Source organism: Leptosomus discolor, chromosome 7, assembly GCF_034619465.1.
Source record: "Leptosomus discolor isolate bLepDis1 chromosome 7, bLepDis1.hap2, whole genome shotgun sequence".
Classification (NCBI taxonomy): domain Eukaryota; kingdom Metazoa; phylum Chordata; class Aves; order Leptosomiformes; family Leptosomidae; genus Leptosomus; species Leptosomus discolor.
Window position 1 is genome coordinate 12,310,941 of NC_141397.1, and position 15,461 is coordinate 12,326,401.

A 15,461-nucleotide genomic window follows, 5' to 3' on the forward strand; every position below is an offset into this window, starting at 1 on the left:
CCAACGCTGAAGTTCCGTTCTGCTGCTCCACCAGCCAGGAACTGTTCCCTCTCACTGACAACTGGCAGCACAGAGCAGGTTAGGAACCAACTGGAAAACAGGTCACGTCCGAGTCTGCCAGCACAAAGTAAGGGCCAAGACGTTCTGCGCCTGCTTTCTCTGTGGAGAGACGCTACAAAGTACCGGAAGCTGAACTTCTTCTTGACCGCGCTCTGATGCAGGCCAGAGAAATTGCTTGCCCCCTTTTGCTGTTGCTGGCTACAGATTGGTCAGCTTCCCACGGATCAAAACCTGTGGGATTTGCCAGCATTTCAGGGCTACCAGAAGCTCACCCACTACCTTCCGCCCAGACTACAGGAAAGGTCTGGGATGTGATTAGTAGCAATACCTCAACTCCAGCGCACAGTCTTAACACCACTGTGCTTCACGCCTCGCCAGAGGACAAGGCCACAGAGGCTTGCTGGCCATTTGCCCGGCCTCCAGGGCAGACTGAAGCTGCAGCCAGGAAGAGAGCGGAAGTGAGCAGAAGAGAGCTGTTGCTCGGACTTACAGCCTTGCTTCTCTGTCACCCTTGGAGACATCTGCATGGCTGATTTGCACTCAGATTGAGGGCAGAGAGAGAAGTCTTAACTGACTGCTTAGGAAAACAGCCTGAATAAGCCTTCAAAACTGAGACTGTCCTCATCCATACCACCTCGGTCCAAAGAACTCAAATTCTGTGACAAAATGCACCATTTCTCCTAAAATGTCACAACAGTGATAGCAGCCATCACCTTTTTGCATCAATCAGAGAGGTCCTCGTCTGTACCAGAGGCAAGCAGAATAAGAGGGTACAATGACGTGAACAGGAGATGGGAGAAGCAAAGCCAGCAGGGGGGAACAGAAGAAAACAGACACAGACTAGATTATACAGTTTATTAAATACCAAGTTGGAACAAAATACTTGGAATTAAATGCAGGGTGTCGGCAGCACAAAACTGTCATCTTCCTGAGAAGGTGATGGCTGTGGCTGCTCTTCCTCACTGCCTGGCAACTCCATTCCCCTTAGACCCCCAAAACACATACATAAATTAACACCTGCACACTGCTAATACCCTTCGGTTTTGATAGCAACTTATGGAGAAGTGATGGTTTTTTTCTCCATAGGAGCTTAAAAACCATCCCCCGTCACTTCACTTTCCTGCATCTTCATTTCTCAGCCCTTGCATATTGGATGGTTCTTCCTTTTATACCACTCTTATTTGTGTCATCAGTGCAATACATACATAAACCCCATGAAATACAAAAACCATTCTAAAGGGCATAAAATGGACTAAGGAAAAGAGATGAAAGAAGCTCTGCAGAAGAATCACCTTTCTCGATCAAAGCTTAGACTTGGATATTTTTTCTCTGTTCTTTGCTCAGGTCTGAGCAGTAGCACCCTTTTTGCCAAAACCTTCCACAAAGCCAAGAGAAACACAACAAACCAGAACAAATCAGCATTCCTTGGTTCCACGCATATAACCTATACCTAGTATGTTTCGAACACAAAATAATTTCCAGAACAGAAAGAACAATTTAAAGGTTTTCAAAGTGGATATGCTACCTCGCTTTCTACTTTGTCCATCTCAGATTTAAAGACTTGTTCCCTCAAAGCAGTACACTTGGCATTTAATTCCTTGTTTCTCTCTTCCACTATGCAAACTTTCTTTTCAGTATCAGTTCTGAGTTTGTTGAACATATCATTAAACCGGTCCTGCACATCGCGCACTGCTTTCTCTTTGATGATCCCCTGGTTCTGCACATCTTCCAGTTGCTAACAGAGCAAAAGGTTTTCGCTCTGGAGCTGGGCCAATCGCTCCTGCATGGATTCCTGCTTTAGTACAAATTTGCTTACTTGATCTTTCTCAAGTTGTCAAGCGTGATCTCGTTGCTTTGCCTGAGCCTGGGCTTGACTTAATTCCTTTTGTGCCATTTCTAAGAGCAATGTTTTTTCCCTGAGCATTTGTTTCAACCGGTGAAGCTCGTTTTCTAGACTATTAGCTTTGCTTTCAGCTTTACTCAGCTGCTGAGACAAGCTCTTGTTGGTTTCTTGCACATCAGAGAGGTCGTGATGGAGCTTGTCTTGCAAGCGAAGCCGTTCATCACGTTCTCTCTGAAACGTTCGTTCAACGTCAGTTTTCGATGACTGGTGACGTTCAAGTTCTTGCACAGCAACGTTCAGGCGGGAATGAAATGATTCCATTTCTGTCCCTAGTCTGTCTTTGCTTTCTTTCATCTCCTCAAGTTTGGAAGCCAGCACCGCAGATTCCGTCATTAGTAAGTTCAGCTGTCCGTTGTACTGAAAAACTGTTTGTGTTAAGGCTTCCTCTTTCAGTTTAAGTTCCTTTTTGGGATCTTCAATTTTTTCTTTCAAGGCCTCATTTTCCTCTAAATATTCTCCTTCTTCCTCCTGGTGCCTAAGTCTTACTTGATCAAGTTCTAGCCTTAGCATAGCAATCTCATCTTGTAGTAACTGTTTTTTGTGCAACAGGTCCTTTTCTCTCTCAGTGTCGGATTCCTGAATGACAGGGGACAGGAATAAATAGCCAGTTGGGAAATGAATCTACAAAACCACTTCAGCATCAAACGGCGTTTTAACATTTCTCACACTGAAGCGTGGCTTCAAAGAGGAGAGTGAAATTTCAGGTAATACATAAGGTACTGTATGAACCCGTGCACGTGTACAATGTACACACACAGCGCAAGTGTAACATACCCTTAGAGAGCAAACGAACATCCCACAGACACAACGCCTTTTTTTTTTTTTTTTTAAGACAGCAACCAAATAATGAAACTACTTAAAATATCTCAAGTATAAAGCTTTGAAAATAACTGTGTTTTAGCGTATGTGCATGCTTTAAAACATTCCCTTGGAGGTTAATTTAGCCCTGTTACAACTCTGGTAAGAAACAGGGCTAAAAAAGGGTATTTTCCTTCTCGTGCCATCTTTCATCTTCTATCAGTTGTCAAGTATCTTCTTAACACGGATCCTTTCTCTAAGCTGTACAACTTCATCATCCCTGGAATGCAGTAGCCTTGTCATGATCTGGCAAAGGAAAAAACCCACCTGACCACCAAAAACCCCAGCCCACTGGTGAACCAACTGTTCTCAACTACCCTCAAAATTTGGCAATAGTTATCCAATGCTTCTTCCATGAACAAAGTACCTCCTTCTTTAGGCATACTGGAATACGATGCCATTGAAAAGAATCAGCCAGTAAGAATACAAGCCTTTAACTCACTATTTAATATACCTGTTGCAGGAGCTTTCTCGGTGTTAACCACTCCATCGCTAAATCCCTTGAGCGTAACTCAAGTTGATGTTTCTCCTCTATCTCTTTACAATACGCATCTTCTTTCCTTCTTAGTTTTTCTCTTGTTTTTCTCTTAGTTTTTCTCTTTTCCTCTTCCCGCTTCAAAGTAAATCTAGGATTTAACAGAATATTTGAGAAAATAAAGCACCGATATAAAAATTAGATATTCCACATTAGGAACTTGCCGAGTTCATATTTTTACTGTAATTTTTACTTTTTAAAGAATTCTAACTTCATTCCATTAACCGTGATATCAGTTGCACAAGACAGGGTATAAATCGCTGAGTGATTGCTTGAATTTGCGCACAGTTATGTACACCTATTCTTACGTTAAAGCTCAAGACAGCTTGACTTCTCCTCAGAGATACCTCTTCACCATGCTAAAAAGCCCTACCTCTCACAGTCTTTCTGCAGCTCGGAGCTTGTTCTCAGTTCTTCGCACAGATGCACATTGTCTACGTGTGTCTGCACCGCCAGCCTCCTCACTAGCTGTCCTGCACTGTCGCACATTCAAAATAGAAAAGATACATGACACACACATGCACACGCACATAGGAACAATATCTACGTGCAGTATATGCATCTAGTGTTCTCCACAGAGAAGCTGCTCTACATCCCTGTCGCTTCCTGCATGACCCCCAAAGGACAAGGCACTCAGCGCCTGAATGGCAGGGGTAACAGAAAAAGCCGAGGATGCAAGAACTCCACAAAATGTGGACATGGTTCTCCGGGGTGTTGGCTCGGTGTCTGGAGAATGTTGTGGGCTCACCCCTTCCAAGAGTTCAGCCTTTTCCCTGTCACTCTGAGCAACACGCTTTTCCAGGTGGGATCTTGACTTCAACTGCTCTTCCCACGTGCTGTGCGAGTCCTTTGGTGTCAGAGCCAGCACTTTCTGCTTTTGCATCTGTGAAAGCAACAGCGGCAAAAGAAAAAATTGAGGTGACCGGAAAGACAACGCTGCAAGTGACAGCAGTAACTGAAATGGAAACAGGCCTAAGCTCTCCTCTCCCCATGCAAGATCTAGGGTTAAGGTTAAGGCGGAGTGTAAAACACACCTCGGGAAACACAACCAAGAAGAGCAATTGAAGCTGCTGGAAAGAAAAAACACTCTACAGTGCCAAGGTGAGGTTACAGCTTTGGGGGCTAAGACGACATGCACACGCACAGACAAAATCACCCTGCAACTTTCTTCCAAAGGTCCTCCAGCGTTCATAATGATACGTAGTGCATAATATAATCACTCCTCTAGTGCCCACTACAGAAACTGCCCTAACCCCACGGCTTCTTAACACCCCAGCTTCCTGTGGACCCCCTGTCTGCTCGCTGGCAGGGCAGCATGAGAAACAGAGAAGGCCTTGACACTGTGCAAGTACTGCTCAGCAGTAACTAAATCAATCAACCCTGTGTTGCTAACACTCTTTTCATCACAAATTCAAGCCCCAGACAAGCTCCCATGAAGAAAACGAACGAGTGTCAAATCCTTACCTTTTAGAGCATTAAGTAGGACTTGCTAAAGTAGCATGGGAAAACTCTCAACACCAGAAAGCTGGGGAATGGACCAGGCTGCTTTCCGAGCAGCCTCTATTCAGCAGAACGAAGGAACTGAGCTCCCCTAGGCTCTCCAGGAAAACCTCGTCTTAATATTTCCCTACAGATACAGGCAACTAGGCTCAGGAGCTCACAAAAAGGCAAGTTTATGAGCAGCTTACTGAGGCAGAGGCTTGCAGGTCTCTCTGAAGCCTTCGATCCTACTGCTTTGTTGCTGGACTGTAGCTTCCAGTCTGGCGTTTTCATTTTCAAGGCTTAAAAAGAAATACAGCTCGTATTACCACCAGAGCACCAATTCTGAAAGAACAGCGTGAAATAACATAATCTAAACCAAAAGCATCTTTCAAAATCTTGTATCAACTTCCTGTGATGCTGTTGTTTCCACACAATCCCAGAAAGCAACACAGAGACTTTGCTTCACTGTGTTACTCTCTTACCGTTGCACGTGTTCATTCAGTTGTTTAATAGGAGTATTAGTCCCAGAAGATGCCAACAGGGGGTCCTGCAGTTTCTGGGAAGAAGCTCTTTCTTCTCTTTCCTTATTAGCCAAGGCAGTCTCCAAGTCCCGAACATAATGCTCAGACTGAAGACGCTGCTCTTCCAACTCCTGCAGCTGTAAAATCACAGTAAGAATCCACATCAGCCAGGTGAGCTTTTCTATAGAGGAGTCAACTGCTGCTGAAGCATTCTAGCACCGCAAATATCTGCACATACCCTCTACCCAAAGAACTAATCATTTCAAAGATACTCCAACCCCACTTCTACTAGCAAACGAACCCCACCTGTGTTACTTCATCACCTTTTATACTGGCCTCTCCCATCCCTCTGCTGATTTCCTACAGGACAGTTCTAAGCAGTGACACTGCCCCTCCTAGCCTTCTGGTGACTCGTGAAACTCTTGCTACCCACTTGTTTGTTCCTCCATGAAAAACAGGAATTAAAAAGTTCATCTTTGTCCTAAAGTGGCTTCACAGCTCCCTCATAAGGGGATTTAAGTTGATTGCTATTTCAGAACGCCGAGGCCCCTGACTTCAGTTTTTGTAAGAACACTACAAAAGGCGGTCCCTGCCTCAGAAAAGAGCTTACAGTGCACTTGCAAGATGGCTGCTTAAGGATGCCAAACAACAGCAGGGCCAAAGGGGGAAAATAAAGGGTGAGATGCTGCTTTGGGCATACACTGCAAACACCCCACCTACAAACAAGCCGAAGGTTTGACTGGCTTCAAGAATGATGACAGAGGATCGTTGTTAACTTCCTTAGATCTCTCTCCTCCTGGCTCCCAGAACACTATGTTGTCCTTTTTCATGACGTTCAGGAAGAAAGTGCCACCCACAGGATTATGACAGAAAGTGACAGGCTTTCCATACCTCAGCTTCAACGCTGTCCAATTCCTTTTGCAAGCACAGTGTGTCCTTCTCCAGGTCACTCTGGTAGCACACAGCAACGTCCAGTGAAGCTTGTGACCTCAATTGCTTTTTAAGAGCATTGACAAGCTTCTGCTGCAGCTGTGTGACCCAGTCCTAAAGAAATGTTGTTACATGAGCACAAAGAATTCGATAAGAACATGTGAATATGAGGTGGGCTTTTACTTAGCTTCCATAACTAGATCAGCCTTCAGAGTGAATTCAAAGATAAGAAATGTTGCCGGCTACCAGCAGGCACCTCTCATTTAATGCACAGTCGGTAAGCCCCACTTAGAAGAGCGTAACGTATTCCACATACCTTCATCGGTGGCGATCTCTCAAAATTGTCATCAAGGTTCAGCTGGCCATCCCCTTGTACTAGAAAGCTGACGACATCCGCATGCCTGTTGGCACCAGTGAGATGCAGAGGTGTCCTAAAAATTAAACGTACGAGCTCAACAGAGACGACAAAAGAACCAAAGCTGTGTTGCCTCCCAGCCCTGGGACCCTGCCCAGGGTCTGCTCCTCCTGCCTCCTGCTGCTGCTGCTGCAGTCCTGCACTGGTCACCCATAGGGCAGAAGAGAACTGGCGATGCCTGAACCTCCCGCAGCAACAGCTGCCAGAAGCAACCAAGGTGTCCATCAGCGGCCTACAGCCCCTCACCTCTTCCCCTGGTCTTGCCGGTCAATGCCGACTCTCTTCAGCCAGCAGCGCCAGCAGCTGAGCCAGGCCAGGTCGCTGCGGGCAGCCGTATGGCGCAGCCTGCCCAGGTCCTCCTCCTGGAGCTCGTAGGCGCTGGCGGCAGTGGCGGCAGCAGCGCAGGGCTGGCCAGAAGTGGTGCCGGAGGGCGACTGCTGCTGCTTCTTGCCGAAGAGCCCCATGACCCTCTGCATGCTGCGGCGCGTGGTGCAGTGCACGGTGTGGCGCGGGCACGGCCACGCTGGGAGCGACCCGCAGCAGGAGGCACCCAGCGGGCTCTTCTGGGCACCGGACAAGGCCAAGGATGAGGGCGAGGGCCAGGGTGAGGGCAAGGGCGAGGAGAGGCCCAAGGGAGACGAGCTCGGCCCGAGCAGTGGCCGCGGCCTGGAGCCCCTGAGGCGAGGGCAGGGAGGCACCGACGCTGCCAGCCCGGGAGGTGCTGCCGCTCCCCCGGCGGCGGCAGCAGCACGGAGTGTCTGCTGGGCTCGCCAGCAGACGGCGGGCAGCCCCGTGCCTGCGCAACGCTTGGGGCGAGCAGGCTCTTTGGCGTCACATGGGGTCGTTGGTGTGACGCCGCCGTGCGGGGTCGGGTGGGTCCCTGCCGGGCCCTGGCGGGCGGGAGCGAGGGCGGCCTGGGGCGCGGCGCGGGGCTTGAGAGGGCTGCCGGGGGCCCCGGGGCGAGGGGGCTGCACCCACGCAACTGGGTCCCCCGGGTGAGGGGCGCGGGCTGTGCCCGCCTGGCCGAAAGCTGCAGCAGCGGCTGGAGCAGCTGGGCCTCGCCCGCTCCTGGTGTCCCTCGGCGCATGGCCAGGGTGCCAGGACGAGGCGGGGTGGGGTCAGAGCCCAGCTGGGGCAGGCAGAGCCCACGGGAGCTCATGGCAGATGCCCACTAATTGCCCCGCCTGCCGCGCTGGAGCTCTAGCACGATGCGCTTTCCTCCAACGAAAAGGCGGCCTGAACTTCCTGCAGTGTGGCAGAAATCAAGGGCCCCATCTCGCTGTGCTGGTGGCTGCTGCTCCCCGCCCCTGCACAGGATCCCAGAACAGCTGAAGTGCTCTGGTCCAAGTCCTCTCCTCAAGCGGGGCCAAGTAGAGCCAGTTGTCCAGGACTATGTCCAGCTGGCTTTTGAATGTCTCCAAGCATGGAGACTCCACAACCTTCCTGGGCACCCTGTGCCACTGCTCTGTCACCCTCACGGTAAAAATGTGTTTCCTGATGTTCAGAGGGAACATCCTGTGGTGCAGTTTATGCCCGTTGTCTCTTGTCCTATTGCTGTGCACCACTGGAAAAAGCTTTGGTCCTTCCTGTCACGGTCCACTCAGTGGACTCGTGATGGTTCGTTTGCTATGATCTCAAAGTGCAAAATTAAGGCGACCACGCCAAAGGGGTTTGCTTCAATCAAACAGTGAAACTTATTGGTCGCCCGTAAACTGGCGTGCATTAGGTAAAGAGTGTGAAAGGAAAGTGAAAAGAGCAAAGAGATTGATAGCTACCGCCACGGGTCCAAGGCGTCTATGGTCCCGGATCCAGGCAGCATCCCGCCGGTCCTAATGATCATCATGATCCTTGGTGGGGAAAGCTTCCAAAGTTCGGTTGCTGAGGAGCCATCTTTTATGCCAGGTAACACACCTTGCTCCTCCTCTGTATCTCGGCTTCTTCTTGGCTCCATCAATGCTGATCAGTCTTTCTTGACAGCAGTTATGTGGTCCACCTGGTCAGCTCAGGCTCCTCTCTGCTACCAGAGAACGGCACGGCACTCTTCGTGCCATGCAGCTCTCCCTCCTGGGGTGTTCGTACCGCATTCCGTTCTCGGGATCAGCAACTGTGTCTCAGGCAGGCCGCTGCAGACTCATGCCAAGATGTTAGCCTAACTTTTGGGGTACCTTATTGTCCATATCCCTGATGACAAGGTTCACAGAATCACAGAAGGTTAGGGGTTGGAAGGGACCTCGAAAGATCATCTAGTCCAACCCCCCTCCCAGAGCAGGACTGCCTAGAATAGATCACACAGGAACGCATCCAGGTGGGTTTTGCATGTCTCCAGAGGAGACTCCACAACCTCTCTGGGCAGCCTGTTCCAGGGCTCTGTCACCCTCACAGTGAAAAAGTTTGTCCTTTTTTTAAGGTGGAACCTCCTATGCTCCAGCTTGCAGCCATTGCCCCTTGTCCTGTCACCGGACATCACCGAGAAGAGCCTGGCTCCATCCTCCTGACACCGCCCTTGACATATTTATAAACATTGATGAGGTCACCCCTCAGGCTCCTCTTCTCCGAGCTAAAGAGACCCAGTTCCCTCAGCCTTTCATCATAAGGGAGATGTTCCACCCCCTGAATCATCTTTGTGGCTTTGCGCTGGACTCTTTCAAGCAGTTCCCCGCCCTTGAACCGAGAGGCCCAGAACTGGACACACTATTCCAGATGCAGTCTCACCAAGGCAGAGTAGAGGGGGAGGAGAACCTCTCTCGAGCTACTGACCACACCCCTTCTAAGACACCCTAGGATGCCATTTTCTGCCTTGGCCACGAGGGCACATTGCTGGCTCATGATCACCCTACTGTCCACCAGGACCCCCAGGTCCCTTTCCCCTACGCTACTCTCTAACAGGTCAGTCCCCAACCCCAAGTGGTACAACACTTGCCCTTGTATTTCTTTACGTTTCTCCGTGCCCAGCTCTCCAGCCTGTCCAGGTCTCTCTGAATGGCAGCACATCCTTCTGGTGTGTCAGCCACTCCTCCCAGTTTCCTGTCATCAGCAAACTTGCTGACAGTGCGCTCTGTTCCCTCGTCCAGGTCACTGATGAATATATTGAATAGTACTGGTCCCAGTACTGACCCCTGAGGGACTCCACTAGATACAGGCCTCCAACGAGACTCTGTCCCATTGACCACAACTCTCTGACTTCTTTCCTTCAACCAATTCACAATCCACCTCACTACCTGATCATCCAGACCACACTTCCTCAGTTCAGCTGTGAGGATGCTGTGGGAGACGGTGTCAAATGCTTTACTGAAAGCAAGATAAACCACATCCACCGCACCACCCTCATCTATCCCCCTGGTTATGTCTTCATAAAAGGCTCTCAGGTTGGTCAAACATGACTTCCCCTTGCGGAAGCCATGTTGACCACTCCTAATGACCATCTTACCTTTGATATGCCTAGAGACACCATCGAGGATAAGTTGTTCCGTCACTTTTCCAGGGATGGAGGCGAAGCTGACTAGTCTGTAGTTACCCAGGTCCTCCTGTTCCCCACAACTTAGCAAAGATGATGGAGAGTGGTTCAGCAATGACTCCCGCCAGCTCCCTCAGCACCCATGGATGCATCCCAGTTGAGACAATGCTGTTTTCCAGACCGACTCTCACACCTCCCTTCAGGTACTACAGACATTGATGAGATTCCCCACAAGCTTTCCCTTCTCCTGGCTGAACAGTCCCAGCTCTCTCAACTTTTCCTCATGTGAGATGCCCCAGTCCCTTCCTCAACTTAGTAGTCCTTTGTTGGACTTTCTGCAGTATGTCCATGTCTGAGGACACCAGAACCGGACACAATACTCCCCTCACCAGTGCTGAGTGGACATCCACCTCCCTAGACTTGCTGGCAATACTTTGTCTAAGGCAACCCAGGATACCATATTCCGTTTTTGCGACAAAGCAAGGACACTTGGCTGGCTCATGGTCCACCAGGACCCCTAGGTCCTTTTCTGCAAGGCTGCTTTCCAGGTGGATGGCCCCCAGCAAGTACTGGTGCCTGGGATTGTTCCTTTTCAGATGCAGGATGTTACAATGTCCCTTGCTGAACCGTGTGAAGTTCCTGTCAGCCCATTTCTCCAGCCTGTTGAGGTCCCTCGGGATGGCAGCACAACCCTCTGGCATACCAGCCACTCCTCCCACTTTTATGTCATCCGCAAACCTGCTGAGGGCGTGCTCTGCCCTGTCATCCAGATCATGAATGAAGATTTTGAACAGGACTGGACCCAGTATTGACCCCTGGGGTGCGCCGCCTGTCACTGGCCCCCGACTAGACATTGCACTGCTGATCACCACCCTCTGTGCATGGCTGTTCCGTCAGTTTTCAGTCCACCCTGCTGTCTGCTCATCCAGCCTGCACACACATCAGCACCTTTTCTGTGAGCATCTTATTGGTGACGGTGTCCAAAAGGCCTTACTGAAGTCCAGGTAGACAATATCAACTGCTCTCCCCTTGTCTACCAGCCCCGTCTTTTTATTGTAGAATTCTATGAAGTTGCCCAAACGTGGCTTCCCCTTGTTGAAGCCATTCTGACACCTGCTGATGATATTGTCAGTCATGTCCCTGGAAGCGGTTTCTGGGATTAGCTGCTCCATCACCTTCCCAGGGATGGAGGTGAGGCTGATCTGCCTGCAGTTCCTGGGTCCTCCTTCTTGCCCTTCTTGAAGATAGTGGTGACCTTTTCTTTGCTCCAGTCTTTGGGCGCTTCTGCCAGTCGCTGCAATCGATCACAGATTATCGAGAGTGGCTTCACGATCACATCAGCCAGTTCCTTGGCAGTCGTGAGTGCGTCCTGTCAGGGCCCATGTATGTCCAGTCTGCTTAAGTATTCCCTGACCTGATCCTCTCCCACCAAGAGTACATCTTCCTTGCTCCAGATCTTCCCCTGGTCTCTGGGACCTGGGATTCCTGAAGGCTGGCCATGCTCGCAAAGACGGAGGCAAATGCGGCACTCAGCACATCTGCCTTTTCCATGTCCTGTGTAACCAGGCCCCCCATCTTATTGAGCGACTGGCCCACGTTTTCCCTGGTCTTCTTTTTGTCACTCACGTGCTTAAAGAAGTCCTTCTTGTTGTCTTTGACATCTCTGCCCTGATTCAATTCCATTTGGGGTTTAGCTTAAGCTGCCTTTGATTTTCGCATCCTCAGCAAGCCCCTTGTTGTTAGTGAAGGTGAGGTCCAGCAGAGCACCTCTCCTTGTTGACTGCTTTATCACTCGGAGGAGGACGTTGTCATCAGTGCATTCTGGGAACCTCCTGGATTGCTTATGTCTTGCTGTGCTGTCCCACCAGCAGATATGGGGGTAGTTGAATTAATTATTCATATTATTAATTCCTCTTGCTTGTTTCTGCACTACTTGGGGCAGCCTCGAGATTCCTGGAAAGAACAGACACTGAAATAATTCTCATTTCTATTAGTGTGTGCCAGGAAGAGCTGGAAGGGGCAGCTTTACTGAAGGCCTCTTTAAACATTGTCCACCTGGTTTCAATCAAATCATCCAAAGAAAAAGCAAACCTCTCCTTCAGAATAGCTGTCTCTTACTCATTACAACACCCAGTTAAAAGAAAATAAAGGGGCAGAAGTCCCATTGCCTGATGTCATAAAGACTACCAGCTCTGATTCCTGGTCTCACCTCAGAACACCACTAAGGAGGGGAGTGCCAGGCACCCTTTTCTCTGCTAAGCACAGCCATCAGGCTCCTTAAAAGGCATCAGAAGAGCTGCAATGGGGATTGTGATTCCAACCTGGAAAGGAATGATGTTGTCAGGGCAGAAGTCCCTCACATTTCTTAACAGCACTTTTACTACAGCTGCCAGCCAGCGTGTGCTAGTTTCTTGGGTACAGACTGGCAGGCCTGAAGAGGCATTGCTGCTTGTTTTAAATGTACTTGGGAGCTTTCCTGCGTGCTTAAAAACAAATCTGGCCAGACCAAGGGCACACCCGAGTCCTCATCAAAACGGATACGCGCCGTAGGGCCGTAACAACTGAAGGCAAGCAGAGGTACCCAAAGGTTCACAGGGCAGACGGTCCACAGAACTCACTGCAGACTAAAAGGGAAACATAATTATTCAAAAGTTAGTACTCCCTGCAAACTAAACCTGTCTGCAAGCTGAACACACCAAGAGGCTGCAGAAACACGTACTCAACACCTTAAATGATCTTGTGAGGAGCTGCGACAGAAACAAGCCTTACTTGTTCCTTACACCCGGCCACGTTGTTGTGGCTGCTGCCGGTTTCGCCTGTGGTCCCACAGTTAAATCACCCGCGGGGGGTTGGACGTCTCCGTAATACTTTTCCTGTCCCACTGGTTGGTCCCAGGTTCCAACCCCTTTCACGCGCGCCACTGTCCTCTCTTCAAGGACAACTGCTGCTGGACTGAACCTCTGGGTTTCCCAACCCCATGAACTAAGCAGGCTCCTGCTCCTGTAAGGGAAGTTTTCACAGGAACTGGCCTCATGATTGATGGGGGCCACCCCTAACAGGTACAGCAAAATTTCACATGTTCTTTATTGACCTGAAAGCCATGATAAGAAAAAGACCCAGAACTGTGGCTTATTTAAACACTAACTTCTCCTGGTGGGTCTGAGTAAATTACACTCAGTACCTCTTCCATGGCACCTTCCCTCAGCTGAGGGCTCCCGGCGTCTTCTTCCTCTTGAGTTTGGTGTTTTGAGCCTGTTCAATACCTTTAAGTCCGTGCTCTGGCCTTGAAGGAAAATTTCCAGTTGGCTAAAGCACATGGGTCAGCATTCCACAGCCTTATGACACCTGGAATTTTTTGCTCCTTTTAATAAAACGAGGACATTTCAGAGATACCTTGTTCTTGCCTCATTTCTGAAACTGTTTTCTTTCATATAGTTTCATCCAACACTCCTTCCTCTCAGATGCAACTCCACAGCAGGATCAAGCAGATCAGCTCTATAAACAAAGGAGTACAGATTTCACTCTCCTTGGTTTTATACGGGAATTGTGCACTCTCTCGTCACAAAAAAAATCCTAATCACCACAAACTAAGCATTTCTATTATGTCACGGTAATTTCTATTATATCATGCTATCAGTTTATTTGAAAGCTACGAGAAATGCAGTGTTAGTTCTCTTTTGAGCTTTTGAAAATAAAGCTTTTGTTTATCAACACGTAAAGGGCGAGTGTCAGGAGGATGGAGCCAGGCTCTTCTCGGTGATGGCCAATGACAAGGGGCAAGGGGTGCAAGCTGCAGCACAGGAGGTTCCACATTAACATAAGGAAAACCAAAAACTTTTTCACTGTGAAGGTGACGGAGCGCTGGAACAGGCTGCCCAGAGAGGTTGTGGAGTCTCCTTCTCTGGAGACATTCAAAACCCGCCCGGACGCGTTCCTGCGTGACCTACTCTAGGTGGTCGTGCTCTGGCAGGCAGGTTGGACTAGATGATCTTTCAAAGTCCCTTCCAACCCCTGACATTCTGTGATTCGACCTGCAAGTTTATCAACGCAGAAGACTCAGAGAGGAAACAAAAATTAACTCAAAAGCAAACATTTTATTACTCAACTTATATCAAAAGAAATATAACTCATAAAACATGTAAAAGTTCTACAGGTGGGGGATTAATTGGGATGCGGCCGAACTCTGTGCCGTGAACTGATGTATTTCTTCAGCCGACAGCAGGCCGATTGGAGCGCACAGCGGGAGCTCATCCAGCACACATTCACTAGAAAACAAAAAACACCACCACAGGCAAAAGTGAAATTCGGTGGTCAAAACAAAACCGCCAGAAGCTATTGCCTACTTTGAGTCCAGAGTCAGATTCAAATACCTGCTACTACGAAAATTAACGACATTAACTGGACGATTTTACAGTATAAAAGAACGTGCGCTGCATTAAACAGCAACATTCAGCACAAGAAAAAAGAAAGAAAAAAGAGCTGTCCCAGCCTCCCCCACATGACCATGTCCTCTGCAATACCTCTGCACGGCCGACGGACAGACGGCATCAACGGGTCCATCTCCGCCTGGTCCCATGATGATGCCTTCCAACGGAAAAAAAAACATTAAGTCGTTAAAATATGAAGCAACGCCGCATCAACATGAACTGCAAGTGGAACCGTTCGAGTGGTGGCGATCAGCAGTTTGAGCAGAAAAGGCGGTTTTTCCCCCCGCGCTGAGCCGGTCCCTCCGGGAGCTGAACCCAGCGAGCTCCCCAGGGCAGCTCCGGAACCAGAGCTCCCCGGGACCTCCTCCTCACGGCGCCGCGCCGGCAGCAGCTCAGGGCACCGCAGGGAAGGGGCTGTTTGGCTCCCGCTGCTTCCCCGGGGAACTGCCCCAGCCCGCGACGAGACACCCGCAGCCGCAGCTTCCCGAGACCCGCGTCCAACGGCAGCTCGGCCAACCGCTCGGCTGCGGAGCTCCCGCCGGCAGCGGGCTGCGCGAAGCCCCGGCGGCAGGCCCGGCCCCTGGGGCAGCCCCCACCTCCGGCCGCCCGCCGGGCTAGAGGCTGCCCAGGCAGCCCGGCGGCCTCGCGCCCCCGCCCTCGGCGCCGCCGCCGCCCTCGCCGGTACCTGGGTGCCGCGGCGCAGAGAGCCCGTCGCCGCCGCCGCCGCGGCCGCCGCCGGGAGGGTCGGTGCGGCGGCGGCCCCCGAAGAGGAACCGGCCCACGGCCGCCGCCGCCCAGCGCCGCCCCACGGCCGGGAGAGGCGGGCGCTGCGCGGCGGGGCAGGGCTGCGGGGGGGCGGGGGAGCGGCGGCAGGAG